Below are 13,696 nucleotides of genomic sequence, written 5' to 3'. Positions count from 1 at the left end.
CAGGATACATCAATACACAGACTTATCAAAGCTAAATAAAAAGGACTCTTGGTAGAATGATTAATTCTCATTCAGAACAGAATAGACACCAAAAGCAGTTGAAATGAAGGAAGAGGAAGGAAGCCTACAACAGAGGTCTTCTGAAAGACTCCACCCAGCAGGAGAGAGAAGCAGATGCTGAGAAATTCAGCCAAAGTTGTCAGGGTGGACCACAGGGAACATTATAGAAGACTTGAGGAATTGCAGGCATGAGAGTTATCAGGAACAACACCAGGAGACCAATCTAGCAAACAAATATTGGCAGTGCAGGGGTGTGCTACAGAGTCTCATGCACGAACCAATAACCTCACATGTTGAAGACATACCCTCTGTTCTGATGTAGTAGATAGGCAGCACAGTCTCACTGTGGCTCCAATACTATGGGGAGTAAGGACTACTGACATAGACTGTTGGCCCCATATGTTGATCATTTTCCCATGGCAGGACTATCTTTTCAGGCCAAAGATGAAGAGAATACTGGCAGTCCAGATGACTTAATAGGCTAAGGTGAGATGTTAGAAGAGTAGGGCTCCCCTTTCTGATGATGAGGGGAGGGAGAGAGAAAGTATGAAGGACAGAGGGTGGGATCAGGAGGTAAAGAGCATGAAGGCTACCATTGGAATGTGTGGGAAGCTGCGCCCACATTCGCCATTACAAGATGGCGCTGACACCCTGTGTCCCATGCTGACAAACGACTAATCTGCGCATGTGCAAAGGGATTTTCCACTCGTTGTGCTCTGCCTCTCCTGTGGTGTCATCTCGCCCGATGAGCAACAGCCAATCAGGGAATGACACGTCCTAAGCGGAGGACAATTTCCTATATAAGGGAGGGGTTTCTGCTGTTTGCTCTCTCTGTCTCCGTTTTTCGTGTTGTAAGCTTATGCTCTTCCTCTCAAGAGGCAGTAAAGCTTTACTGCAGAAGGATCCTGTTTGTGTGTGCAGCGTCGTTCTTGCTGACGAGACGGTAACGCTAGCCACAAATGGTGCTGAAACCCGGGAAACCACACCATCGTCAGCACCTTCGGAGAGCCCCTGACTACAGGGAGGATTCAGAACTGCAGGGTTGGTAAGTTCGGAGAGGTATGCATATTTCTGAAATTCTTGGGCTGATTCTAGCTGTAATGTTTACTGCCGTAATTGTCAAGAGGGCAGTAGATGAAGGACAGGTCGCCCTAGAAGTTCAGGATAGCATGTCAGAAACCGAACGTAGTGAGAGGTTGGGTGCGGGTGGGAAGAAGAATGCCCGTAAAAAGAAAAAAGCAGGCGGGAAGAAGAATGCCCGTAAAAAGAAAAAAGCGGGCAGGAAGAAGAATGCCCGTAAAAAGAAAAAAGCTCAGGACCCTCCTGTAAAAGGAGTGCAACCCCCCTCAGGACCTAGTTCACCGCCAGGAAAAATATCGCAAAGGTTTTATCCTTTAAAGGATCTTGAGGCATTGAATATTGATAGCTCTACCTCTGACAATGAGACTCTTGATTCGGAGGAAGAAGCTGAATTAGAGGAAGAGGCAGTCAGGTATGAGGAAGAGAGATACCACCTAGACGAACGAGAGGGTAATAAACAACCCTCCCTCAATTTATCTTGCAGGGTGGTGCCCACTGCTCCTCCACCCTACGAACTGCAGTCTGGATTTTCCTTCTGGCCGGAAAAGATTCGTAAAAAATTACATAATTTTTTTCCTGTGTTTGAAACAGAGAACGGGGGTCGAGTCCATGCGCCAGTGGAGTTCAATCTAATAAAGGACTTGGCTGAATCTGTTTGCAAATATGAGGTTAATGCAAATTTCACCCTGGTAATGTTAGAAAGAATTGGCACTGGTGCCCTAACTCCTTCTGATTGGCAGATGGTGGCCAAGGCCGCACTTCCAGATATGGGCCAATATATGGAATGGAGAGCCCTGTGGTTCGAGGCCGCTCAAACACAGGCTCGGGCCAATGCCCTTGCACTTACCCCTGAACAGAGGGATTGGACCTTTGATTTGTTAACAGGTCAAGGTCAATTTACTGCAAATCAGGTAAATTACCATTGGGGAGCTTATGCTCAGATTTCACAGACTGCAATTAAGGCCTGGAAAGCACTCTCTAAAAAAGGGGAAGGTAATAGGCGCCTCACATAGATTATTCAAGGCCCTGAGGAGTCGTTCTCTGATTTTGTGGCCAGAATGACAGAAGCGGCAGGGCGCATTTTTGGAGATTTTGGAGATATTGAACAGGTTGAGACAAGTTTTTCAGTCCGCGGTAAAGCGGGGGAAGGTTCTCAGGTTGTTGAGACAAGTTTTTCAGTCCGCGGTAAAGCGGGGGACGTTTGGAGACCCTTTAAAAGTGGGAAACTCTTTGTCATGTCTGATCAGGGCAGCTCAGAAAGGGCTGCTGAAAACTAAAGACTTGAGAGACTCATGCTAAAAATGGAGTCGCTCGCGCAGAAACAGCACGAGGAGGGTAGGAGGAGGAAGAAGGCAGAAGAGGCCGCGCCCAAACGAGATAATCCGCCATCTTGGCGTGCCTCGGAACTGGCACCGCCGCCTTATGCGGACACTTCACCTTTATCAGCACCACAGGGGAACTATCATTCTCTGTGCCCAGAGGTTTGGAAACAGGCTCGTGCCAGCTTCCCAGTGTTTGAGGATGCCAATACCAATGGCCATGATTAATGGAAGAGCATTTGGTAATGCTACTCTCAGCTGGAATACATCTGATCTTTTTAAAACTTCTAACAGGTGGTTCAGCTCGGATGCAAATGGAAATGTCAGGGTTATGCATTACATCTGTGCCATATAACAATTTTACATGTGCTGCTAATTTGTCTAAGAGTCTTTCAGCTTATCTCCAGGGGAACTGGTCTGCAGAGTTTGAAGAGATCTGCGCCTCACCATTGTCACTGTGAATTCCACTCCAGTGGACATTACCACCGCTGAAGGCCTTGCCTCCTGGATTCAACAAGCTATGTATCATCTTAAGGAGTGGGGGGGGGGTATCGGGGCTTTAGCTATGGCCCTTCTGATTATCAGCTTCCTCTGCCTTGTGTTTCTTCGGCGCTTGGTCATATCCCAAAACAGAGACCGTGCCCTAATTGAACAAGCCTTCTATGCTATTGAGGCTGGACAGTCCCCTCAGGCTTGGCTGGCGGCCTTTAAGTCCTGATCCTCGTCACGTTCGGGGTGCAAGGCAAAGCACTGCACAGGAGGTACAATGTTTGCAGTTAATGGCTTCCTGGAGAGCACGTCTGATTGCATGTGGGCTGACACCCAAAATCCCACCTCCAGAAAAAGGTGTCGGTCGGGTCCAGAGCTAGCCTGGGGCCGAGCCCCTAGCTGAGTTCTGTTGTACATCAGTGGCCAAACTTCAGGGCGGGTTTCGCACATGATCAAGGTGAATAACCTGGGTTATGGGTGGTCATACATCAGTGCCCTCTGGAGATCAGACCTCTACTCTCACCCGTTTCGTCCTGTTCTTACAAAATAAAACAGGGGGGACTGTGGAGAGCTGCGATGTGCCATGCCTTAACAAGGCGCAGGCTTCCGCCTTCCGCCATCCCGACGGCGAGCGCTCTCTAAGATAAACAAGTCCTTATGTGGCAAAAGGCTGTGCAAGGGTAACTGGTGATCTGATGACGAGCAGTCCTGCTCTGACGCAGACCTATGAGGAGGTGACACCTGGCATGAGCTGATTGGCCCTTGAGTTGTACTTAAGCTTGGCCCTTCCCTTCTTCGGGGCCATTCCCACTGAGCTTAATCCTGAGTAAAGATCTCGAGAAGAAGTCTGGTTGTTGGCTTCTTATTTCCGCTGGACGGTCCAGCGCCGACAAGTGGTTTTAACTGGCCCAACTGGGCTGTGAACAAAAATTCCCTGGATTATGTGTTATCTCGGTTCAATATGAAAATTTCACTAAAGCAGCTAATCTGTCAAAGAGTCTCTCTCAGTTTATTTTACAGAATTGGACAGCGGAGTTTGAACAGACCTTAAGAGAATTGCGGACTGCTATCATTCAAGTCAATTCCACACGGCTGAATCTGTCACTTACTGAGGGATTCTCATCGTGGATATCCTCAGCCTTCTCCTTCTTTAAAGAATGGGTTGGGGTTGGATTGTTTGGAGCTGTAATCTGCTGTGGATTAGTGTTGACCCTATGGTTGGTCTGTAAACTCAGGGCTCAAACAAAAAGAGACAAGGTGGTTATCACCCAAGCACTTGCTGCTTTAGAGTCTGGGACCTCCCCTGATATATGGTTAACCATGCTTAAGCAATAAGTCACTGGCTGCTCAGCTCTTGCACCCTCAGAGTCTCATCTCATTGCATGAGGTAGAGTGAGTAAGCTTCAGCAGCCCTGGAGAGTTGCATAGCGAAGCATTGCAGTAGAATGGCTCTGCAGCATATATGAGCTAATTCTAGGGAGGCATGTCATCTTGCATGAAGGTTGCATGCCCCAGTGTCCTTCCCCCAGAAAAAACGGCACAGGGCCAGGCTATGACCTCTCCGGGTGAAGAGCTTAGGGGAGAGTTGTGTATGCAGGCCTAATATTTTGTTTGGGGATTTGACCTCTGTCTCCACTCTCCTTGTTGGGTGTCTTATTGCTTCTTAATAATAAGAAAAGGGGGAGATGTGGGAAGCCGCGCCCACATTCGCCATTACAAGATGGCGCTGACACCCTGTGTCCCATGCTGACAAACGACTAATCTGCGCATGTGCGAAGGGATTTTCCACTCGTTGTGCTCTGCCTCTCCCGTGGCGTCATCTCGCCCGATGAGCAACAGCCAATCAGGGACTGACACGTCCTAAGTGGAGGACAGTTTCCTATATAAGGGAGGGGTTTCTGCTGTTTGCTCTCTCTGTCTCCGTTTTTCGTGTTGTAAGCTTATGCTCTTCCTCTCAAGAGGCAGTAAAGCTTTACTGCAGAAGGATCCTGTTTGTGTGTGCAGCGTCATTCTTGCTGACGAGACGGTAACGCTAGCCACAGGAATGTAAAGTGAACAAACAAAAAGAAATATTTGTGACCCTTTAAGTGTCATTATATAGAGCCTGCCTTCCCCCATTATACCCCTTTCCTTTAACTGTAGCCCTTATTGTGCTGCTTGTCTTTTTTTTCCTCTAACATTGCTTGTTTGTTTGTTTTTCTTTTATATTCTAATCTTGGTGCTTCTTCTGCCACCTATACTTTCCTGGCTCCAAAGGAAAAATTCATGCATATGTTTGTTCTGCTTAACACCTCATTTATGTTTTACTCATCTGGTCTCTTATATTTTCAAGCAGTCTTTTCTGAGCCTTTGAAAATGTAGAGTGAGTGATTAAATTACTGTGGCTGCACTCATCACACAACTGGATAAGCAAATGTTTCTACAGATGGTAAGAGTTAATTCTCATTCCCAAGGATTTTGGAAGCTTAGCAAAGATTCATACATCTTTAAAGTCTCTCATCATGTATTTCCCCACATTACTTTCTCTTATATTTATTAGTGCTAGTTTTATTTAAGTAAGTGTGTGTGTATGTGTGTGTGTGTGTGTGTGTGTGTGTGTGTGTGTGTGTGTGTAGGGGTTCAAGTGTAGGAGTTCAATGAATGTTTTCTACTTGTAGTGTCCTTGGTTAGTGCAATAGTTTAAGCAGACCCCTCTGGGCTTTGATCCACCCATCAAGATGTTCTTCTTGTAGGTTTCTAGGACCCTTTGGGTCCTTCTATTTCTCCATCTCCTGTATTTCTCTGATCTACCCAATGGACAGGAATTGCTCCCAGGACACATGGAAATGCAACCCATGATCTTATCTACTAAAACACTTTTCCATCCCTCATTTTATTGTTTTTAGTTGCCCATTTTCTATAGGGGAGAAACACACATGTGGAATTGGTCCCAGAACCCATGGCAGAAACTGAATATTTGGTCCAGGAAAATGTTTCAGTTAGGAAAGTGTTTGCCTTGCTAACATGAGGATCTGAATGTGATTACAGGCATGTGTGGTCCTAGTTTAGGAGACAGAGAAGAGAATCCACACTGCTGCATACCAGACCTAGGGAGCATTGCATGCTCCTGGCTAGTGAACAAGCCTGTCCCCAAAACAAAGGTAGAATGGAGCATAAGAATCAATAACACTTAATATAGTCCCTCTGAGCTCCACACATGTGCATATCTCTCTCTCTCTCTCTCTCTCTCTCTCTCTCTCTCTCTCTCATAGACACACACACACACACACTATGATAAAAAACAGAATCCAAAACAAAATCCACAGATGCTTAAACTCCTTGTGTAAAACAGCCTTATATTTATTTCTATATTATCTGCACACATCCTCTATTACATTCTCTATCATCTCTGAGTTACTTATATGACCTAACAGGATGTCTAAACTATGAAAGCATAATTACACTACATTGTTCCTGACATAAAAAAGTACTTAATACAGAGGTCAATTTGGTCCTAACATTTTCAAATTATGTTCTGATGAATCCTTGAGCTTCAATATCCTGTGCATTGCATTCTCCATGGATGCAGATGTGATAGAAATGTGTTGCCAATTATATACTCTTCCTCAAATACACACACACACACACACACACACACACACACACACACACGATAAACCTACCTGTATATGCTCCTCCCTTAGACCAAAATTACAGAAATCTACTTGTTCTTGTAGTTGACTAGGTCTAGATTACAGTCAGTAAGTCTCTTCTACAAATTGGGACTGGTTGCCCCTTTTTAAAACCACTTAGAGCTTACAGTCAGTTTCATATTTTGGGAGTGGTGATATGGTACATCTTTGGGAGAAATGCTGTAGACACCCACCAACACCATCTTTCCATCTACTTCTCTTGCTTTCCGTATTTGTCTCAATAGTGACCTAATTTTATCATAGTATGAATGGTAAAAATTTTAAATCAATTTTAAAGAAATAAATGGGAAAAATGTACAAAACAACAACAAAAAATTACAGTCCGAAAACTACCCCTCATTACACATCAACTATGTCAGTTTAAAGCACAGATATATCTGCTTTCATAATAAAAACAAGCAATGTTCAATGTTTATATTTCTTTGGCCTGAGTTCTATGTCTTGTCTCCAGGGCATCCACAATCTGCTTGGAAATTGCCTCTCTGAGCCCACATTGTCACTGCAACCTCCACAGAGCCAGACTTGGCCTCCTGATTAGGCATGAACAGGAAAACTCATTGAGTCCAAAGCTTCCTGGGTTCATGTGTCTAGGTGGGTGTGATGGGTGTATGGAGGAGACTCCCAGATGTGGGGTAGGGTGGGAAAGGGTTAATGTGGGATGAGTGGTCTGTTTCTCAAACAAAAAATTCTTTGGCCATAGGATTCTATTCTCTAGTATAAAATGAGTATGATGAGTAAGGTACAAGGCCTTCTTACTTTAGGACATATAACAGGTTGTTTTTGGTTAATTGGTTGGTTTGGTTTGGTTTGGTTTGATTTTCCAAGACAGGGTTTCACTGTGTAGCCCTGACTATGACTGACTCATTTTGTAGACCATGCTGGCCCCGAAGTCACAAAGATCCACCTGCCTGCACGTCCTGAGTGCTGAGATTAAAGGTGCCACCATGCCTGGTTTTTATTCTTTCTTTCTTTTATTAGTATATTCATATGACAATTCATTTGTTATCCTAATCCTTCTATCCTCCAAATCCTCTTTACCTTCCATTTTCTCCTTAATCCCCTCCCCTGTGACTGACTAAGGGGGCCCTCCTCCCCGTGTATATGCTCATAGGGTATCAAGTCTCTTCTTGGTAGCCTGCTATCCTTCATCTGAGTGTCACCAGGCCTCCACATCCAGTGGTCATGGTCAATATAGGGCACCAGGGTTCAATGGAAAGTCAGACCACATGCCTTACTCAACTGTGAAGAAAGTGCTGTCCATTGGGTAGATCTTTGCAGGAGTTCGACATTTACTACACATATTTTCCTTGGCTGATGCCATAGTTTCAGCAGAACCCCTGGGTCCAGATCGACCCATCATAATAGTCTTCTTGTAGGTTTCTAGGACCTTCTGGGTCCTTCTATTTCCCTATTCTGCCATGCTTCTCTCACATAGAGTTCCAGTAGGATGTCCTCCCCTCTGTCCCAATTTCCTGATAAGTGAAGACTTTCATGGGATATATCCCCTGGGCTAGTGTCCAGATATAAGTGAGTATATACCATTTGACTCTTCCTCCTTCTGTATTAACTCTTTCTAGTTCAATCCATTTGTACACAAAATTTGGGAATTACTTTTTTTAAATTGCTGAGTAGTATTCCATAGTGTAAATGTACCAGAGTTTCTTTATCCATTCTTCTACTGAGGGACACTTAGGCTGATTCCATGTATTGGCTATTATGAATAAGACTGTTATAAACATGGTTGAGCAAATGTTTTTCCTGTGTACTGGCACATCTTCTGGGTATATTCCAAGGAGTAGAATAGCTGGGTCTTTAAGAAGCTATTTTTCCTGTTTTCTGAGATAACACCAGATAGATTTCTAAAATGGCTGTACTAGTTTGCATTTCCCCCAACAATGAAGGAGTATGACACTCTCTCCACATCCTCCCCAGCAAGTGGTATCACTTGAATTTTTTATCTTGGCCACTCTTATAGGGGTAAGATGGAATCTCAGAGTTGTTTTCATTTGCATTTCCCTGATGACTAAGGAGGTTGAGCATTTCTTTAAGTGTTTCTCAGCCTTTTGATATTCCTGTGTTGAGAATTCTGTTTATTTCTGAGCCCCATTTATTAGTTGGGTTATTTGGTTTGGTGTTGTTTAATTTCTTGAGTTATTTATATATTTTGGATATTAGAACTTTGTCAGATGTAGGGTTTGTGAATATCTTTTCTCAGTCTGTAGGCTGTCACTTTGTTCTGTTGACATTTTCTCCTGCCCTACAAAAGCTTCTCAGCCTCATAAGTTCTCATTTATTAATTGTTGACCTTAAGGCCTAGGCTGTTGGTGTTCTGTTCAAGAAGTTGTCTCCTGTGCTGATGTTTTCCAGGTTCTTCCCCACTCTTTCTTCTAACTGATTTAGAGTCCCTTATTTTATGTTGAGGTCTTTGATCCACTTGGACTTGCATTTTGTGCATGGTGACAAATATGGGTCCAACTGAATTTTTTTTTTATGCATGGACAACGAGGTGGACGAGCACCGTTTGTTGAAGATGCTATCTTTTTCCATTTTATATATTTGGCTACTTTGTCAAAAATCAAGTGACCATATGTGTGTAGGTTCATTTCTGTGTATTCTGTTCAATTCCACTGATGAACCAGCCTATTGCTGTGCCAGTATCATGCTGTTTTAGTTAGTGTTGATTTATGGTACAACTTGAGATCAGGTATGGAGAGTCCTCAGGAGGATCTTTTATTGTAAAAGATTGTTTTAGCTTTTATAGGTTTTTTGCTTTTCCATATGATGTTGAGAATTGAACTGTCAATATCTTTAAAAAATAATGTTGATATTTTTATAGGGATTGCATTGAATCTGTAAATTGCTTTTGGTAGGATGGCCATTTTTACTATGGTAATTGTCCCTATCCATGAGCAAGAAAGATCATTCCATCTCATGGCGTCTTCAACCTCTTTCTTCAGAGTTTTGAATTTTTTTAAAAAAAGGTCCTTCACCACTTGCTTGGATAGAGTACCTCCTAAATATTTTTTATTGCTTGTAGCTAATGTGAAGGGTGTAGATTTCCTAATTTATTTCTCTGCATGTTTATCATTTGTATATAGGAAGGCTACAGACTTTTTTGAGTTAATTTTGTATCTAGCCAACCTGCTGAACGTGTTTATCAGCTGTAGCAGTTCTCTGGGGGAATTTTTGGGGTCTCTTAAGTACACTATCATATCATCTGCAAATAGGGATAATTTAACATCCTCCTTTCCCACTTTAATCCCCTTGATATCCTTTTGTTGTCATATTGCTCTGGATAGAACTTCCAGTACTATATTGAAGAGAAATGGAGAAAGTGGGCAGCCTGGCCTTGTTCCTGATTTTAGAGGAATGTCCTTGAATACCTCACAACTTAATTTGATTTTGGCTATTGGCTTGCTGTATATAGCCTTAATTATGTTGAGTTATGTGCCTTCTATCTCTGATCTCTCCAAAACCTTAAACATGAATGTGTATTGGATTTTATGAAATGTTTTCTCTACATCTAAGGAGATGATCATTTGTTTTTTTTTTTTATTTTCAGTTTGTTTATATAGTGGATGACATTGATGGATTTCTGTATATTAACCCATCCCTGCATGCCTGCAATGAAGCCTACCTGGCCATGGTGAATGATATATTTGATGTGATTTTGTATTCATTTTGGAAGTATTTTGTTGAGTATATTTACCTCAATGTTCATATGGGAAGTTGTTCTAAAATTCTCTTTCTTTGTTGTGTCTTTGTGAGGTTTAGGTATCAATGTGACTATGGCCTCATAGATTGAATGTGTAATATTCCATCCATTTCTATCTTTTGGAGTAGCTTGAAGAGTATCAGTATTAGCACATTCTTTAAGGTCTGGTAGAATTCTGCACTGAAACGATCTGGCTGTAGGTTTTTTGTTGTTGTTGTTGGGAGACTATTAATGATTGTTCGTATTTCTGTAGGGGAAGTGGGACTATTTAACTTGTTTATCTGTTCTTTATTCCATTTTGGCAAGTGGAATTGATCAAGAAAAAAGTCCATTTCCCTTAGATTTTTCAACTTTTGTGGCATATATGCCATCGAAGTAGGTTCTTATGATTCTTTGCATTTATTCAGTGTCTGTTGTCTTGTTTCCCTTTTCTTTTCTGATTGTGTTGATTTGGATACTGACTCTCTGTCTTTTAGTTAGTTTGGCTAATGGTTTGTGTATCTTGTTGATTTTCTCAAAGAACCAGCTCTTGGTTTTGTTGAGTTTTTGACTGTTTTCTTTGTTTCTAATTTATTAATTCAGCCCTGAGTTTGATTATTTCTAGATGTCTACTCCTCTTGGGTATTTCTGCTTTGTTTTTTTCAAGGGCTTCCAGCTCTGCCATTAAGTTGCTTATGTGCGATGTTTCCAATTTTTTTTAAAGACACTTAGTGCTATGATTTTCCTCTCAACACCGCTTTCAATGTCCCACAAATTTGGGTATGTTGTTCCATAATTTTCATTGAATTTCAGGAAGTCCTTAATTTCTTTCTTTATTTCTACCCTGACCCAGGTTTCATTCAGTAGAGAGTTGGCTAGTTTCCATGTATGTGTAGGCTTTTTGTTGTTTCTGTTGTTGTTGAAGTGCAGGCTAAGACTATGGTTATCTGAGAGGACACAGGGTATTATTTCAATCCTCTTATATATGTTGAGGCTTGCGTTGTGACCTACTATGTGATCAATTTTGGAGAAGGTTCCATGGGGTGCAGAAAAGAAAGTATATTCCTTTTTATTTGTGTGAAATGTTTGTAAATATCTGTTATATTCATTTAATTCATGGAACTGGTTAATGGGGTTATTTTTTGGCTTAGTTTCTGTTTCAATGACCTATCCTTCAGTGAGAGTGGGGTGTGGAAGTCTCCCACTATAATTGTGTGGGGATCAATGTGTGGTTTAAGCTTTACTAATAGATCTTTTACAAATGTTGGTTCCCTTGTATTGGTAGCATAGATGTACAGAATTTTGATGTCATCTTGATTGACTTTACCTTTGATGACTATGAAGTTTCCTTCTTCATCCCTTTTGATTAATTTGGTTGAAAGTCTATTTTGTTAGATATTAAAATGGCTATGATTGCTTGCTTCTTGTGACCATTTGCTTGGAATATTTTTCCAGCCTTTTACCCTGATGTAATGTGTGTCTTTATGGATGAGATATGTTTCTTGAATGCAGAAGAATGTTGAATCTTGTTTATGCATCCATTCAGTTAGTCTGTGTCTTTTTATTGGAGAATTGAGACCACTGATGTTGAGATATATTAATGACCAGTGAATGTTAAGAGTCTTAATTTTGATGTTGGTTCCAGTAGAGTTTTTGTGTGGTTGTGTTTTTGTGATGGTGTAGTTATCTATTTCCTGTGTACTCTTGGCTGTATCTTTTCCCTTTGCAGTGGAGTTTTCCTTGTAGTACATTCTGTAAAGCTGGATTTGTGGCTAGGTAGTGTTTGAATTTGGTTTTGTCATGGAATATTTTGTTTTCTCCTTCAATGTTTATTGATAGTTTTCCTGGTTAAAGTAGTCTGGCCTGGCATCTGTGGTATTTTAGTGTTTGCAGGATCTCTGTCCAGGCCCTTCTGGCTTTTATGGTCTCTGCTGAGAAGTCAGGTATAATTCTAATAGGTTTGCCAATAAATGTTATTTGGCCCTTTTTCCTTGGAGCTTTTAATATTTTTTTTTTGTTCTGTATATTTTCTGTTTTGATTATTATGTGATGAGAAGTTTTTCTTTTCTATTGTATTCTATTTTGTGTTCAGTATGCCTCTTGTATGTTTATAGGCATCTCTTTCTTTATATTGGGAAAGTTTTCTTCTATGATTTTGCTGAGAGTATTTTCTGAGCCTTGGAGTCTGGCATCTTCTCTTTCTTCAATGACTATTATCCTTAGATTTCTTCTTTTCATTGTGTTCTTGATTACTTAGATGTTTTGTGTCAGGATTTTTTGAGATATAGGATTGTATCTTTTAGACCTGAGATTTGTTCCTCCATCTCTTGGATTCTGTTAGTCAGGCTCACGCCTGTGATGCTCGGCTTCCTCTCTGAGCTTTCACATTCCCATTTTTCCTCTCTCTGTGTGTTTATCATTGAATCTATTTTCATCTTCAGATCTTGAACTGTTTTATTTATTTCCTTCATCTAATTATATATTCTTGAGTTTCTTCCATTGCCTTTTTATAGGCCTTCAGAGCTCCAACAGTTTTATAGACTTCCTTCATCTGTTTGTTTATATTTTTCTAAATTTTTTCCAGTGCATCTCTATAGGCCTCTTTAATATCTTCCATCTGTTTGGCTGTGTCTTCCTGCAATTGATTACGAATATTATTTGTTTCCTCCATTACCATCATCATTACTAAGGATTTGAGGTCATTTTCTTGTATTTCCATTGTATTTTAATTCTCTGGGTTATTTTCTTTGGGATTGCTGCCATGTGAGATGCCCTATTGTTTTGGGGTTCTTTGTGCATTATTTTACCCTGTCCTTTAGTCATCTTTGCATTTCTGTTTTTGGAAGGTAACTTTGGGAGTTCAGTGGAGGGAGTCTGAGTGTAGATTCACCCATTTTCTCACAATTTCCATAGGCAAGAAGCTCTGATGCTTGACTGGTCTGGATGGCAGGATGCCAGCCCTGTAGTTTCAGGCTCTCAGAGCCAGTGAATCCCAGTTCCACTGTACTTGTGTTGGGTCTCAGAATGTGCGCTAAGTCAGGCCAAAGTGTCCACAGCCTTCTGGGTCCCTTTGTCACACCGGAGCTCTCCAGGGACTGAAACAGGTCAGCCGAAGGCAGTCTAATGGCCACTCTACTCCCTGTTGCACCGAGATATCTTAGTCTCACTCCTCAGATGCTCTGCTAGTCTGTGGTTCCTGGTAGTGTTTCAGGACCCAGACTGTTCAGAGAGTCCAAGTTAGTGTGATGGGGCCCAAACTGCACACATGCTGTGTCCAATTAGCGTCTATGGACCCAACCTGAACATTGAGTCCAATTCCCTTCTCTGGACCCAAATGGGTCTCGGGGCCTAATCCATGCACT

General features: G+C 41.8%; 1 long non-coding RNA gene across 1 annotated transcript; it reads left to right on the top strand.

Annotated features, from left to right (window-relative positions):
* Positions 1-2,236: 2,236 nt before the first annotated feature.
* On the top strand, positions 2,237-4,934 carry LOC311602203. Its single transcript, XR_014780707.1, has 2 exons — positions 2,237-4,072; positions 4,623-4,934. It is a non-coding gene; the product is annotated as an uncharacterized lncRNA (long non-coding RNA).
* Positions 4,935-13,696: the final 8,762 nt, after the last annotated feature.

Source organism: Acomys minous (assembly GCF_964271855.1).
Source record: "Acomys minous genome assembly, chromosome: 1".
NCBI lineage: Eukaryota > Metazoa > Chordata > Mammalia > Rodentia > Muridae > Acomys > Acomys minous.
This window is presented reverse-complemented; position numbering and strand designations above follow the sequence as displayed.